Source organism: Rattus norvegicus, chromosome 1 (assembly GCF_036323735.1).
Source record: "Rattus norvegicus strain BN/NHsdMcwi chromosome 1, GRCr8, whole genome shotgun sequence".
Lineage (NCBI taxonomy): Eukaryota > Metazoa > Chordata > Mammalia > Rodentia > Muridae > Rattus > Rattus norvegicus.
In genome coordinates, this window is record NC_086019.1 from 161,890,112 (window position 1) to 161,892,359 (window position 2,248).

The following is a 2,248-nucleotide window of genomic DNA, read 5'->3' on the forward strand; positions in this document are numbered from 1 at the left end:
ATGTGTACACACACAGGCACATGTGTACACACACAGGCACACGTGTACACACACATGCACACACAGACAGAAGCACACGTATACACATACACACAGGCACACATGTACACACACAGGCACACGTGTACACACACAAAGGCACATGTGTACACACACATGCACACACACAGACTGAGGCACCCGTGTACACATACACACAGGCATACATGTACACACACAGGCACACGTGTACACACACAGGCACACATGTACACACACAGGCACACGTGTACACACACAGGCACACGTGTACACACACAGGCACACGTGTACACACACATACTCAGGCACACGCACACACATAGTTTATAGTCAGTCACACTGGATTACACAGTAAGGCTGTCTCAAAAATAAACAACCAGATTCTTGTTTGGAGTAGCTGCTAGCACACCCCACAGAACATGAGAAGTCAGGTTGTACTTCCCAGAAGCAGATGCCATGCACAACCAGAATGGGGGACAGAATGGCCTTTGGGTTGTCCTTATTCTATCCTTGTCTGAAATACTGATCCTATTTTGCCATATTGGAAGCAGCAGAGGCTGGAGATGGGGCTCAGTGGTACAGCACTTACTTAGCATGCTCAGGCCTTGGCTTCTAGCCCTTCTAACATGGTGTCTTAGTTACTTTTCTACTGCTGTGAGGAGGCACCATAGCCAAGACCAAAACCAACTTATAGAGTTTATTGGAAGTTTATAGTTCCAGACAGTTAGACTCTATGACCATCATGGTGGGTAGCACAGTACTGGAACTTACATAATTACCTAATCATCCGAGAGAGAGAGAGAGAGAGAGAGAGAGAGAGAGAGAGAGAGAGAGAGAGAACACTAACTCAGTGACACACTCCTGCACCAAACCTCCTCCTCCATCTTTTAACCCTTCCAAATAGCTCCACCAATGAGGACCAATTTTTCAAATATGTGTGCCTATGAGGTCTATTCTCATTCAAACCATCACAGTAAGTATGCTGCCGCCTTTCCTATCTTCCCAGATGAGGTAGGAGAACCACCTCAAGTTTAAGGCCAGCTGAGCTATACAGTGACACTCTGGGGGGAGAGAGAGAGAGAGAGAGAGAGAGAGAGAGAGAGAGAGAGAAGACAGACAGATAGATAGATAGATGATAGGTAGATAGATAGGTAGATAGAAGATAGATAGTAGATAGATAGTAGACAGACAGACAGACAGATAGTAGATAGTAGATAGATAGATAGATAGATAGATAGATAGATAGATAGATAGATAGTAGATAGATCAATAGGTATTAAAAGCACTGCTCTTCACGGAGGCCAGGAAGCAGTCCAAGAATAAAGAGGCTCACCTGTCTGAGGAAGTCTGACAGAACTTGTGCTGAGGAACAAAGAGGTTGCTTGTTTCCTCCCAGGCACATGGTGAGGTGTGGGAAGAAGGGGAGAATGGAGTCGGGGAGCAGGGAAGAGGAGGGGGTGACATTCCTCTAGCTAAATCCTTTTTTAAAAAATGCATTGCTGAGATACAATTTACCTATCATAAAATTCTCCCTTTAGAGACTGGGGCGGGGCTATATAAACCAGTGTTAGAGAACATTAGCTTAGTTTGCACAAGGGCCAACCCTAAATGATAATTCTTTAAAGTATAAAATCCAGTGGTTTAATATCTAAATTGGACAGCCATCACTGAAAGTCAACTTGAGAACATATTCTTCACTCCAAAAGAACATTAGTGTTCACCCTTAGTCATGCCCCAGCATCCCCGCGTTGCCCCGGCTACAGCCATTCCACTGTCTCCTTGGACTCGCCTGCCATGGACGTTTCACACAATGGAATCATACAACATGAGGCCTTTTCTTTCTGCAGACTTTCACTTAGCCTTCTTTGTCATGTTAGAGCATGAATCAGGACTTTATCTCCATTCATGGTTGGATAATAGCCCATTGTGCAGATATGCAGATTTTGCTTATCCGTTCATTTTTGGTGGGTGCCTGGGCCCTCCACACTTTTTGGCTACTGTGAATAATGGCACTGTGCACTGTTGAGGGGAATTCACCAGAGAAGACTGTTTGGACATGGGTTTAAGCCAACAGAGCATCTTTATTGGCCAGCCAGCGACTGCACTGATCTTTGGGATCTCAATACAGTACCAGGCCTTTCTCAGGGTGAGCTTTTAAGCACAAAGACCATGGACTGACATACTTCAGTCAACAAGAACAATTAGCCAGAAGCAGAACTGTAGAAAC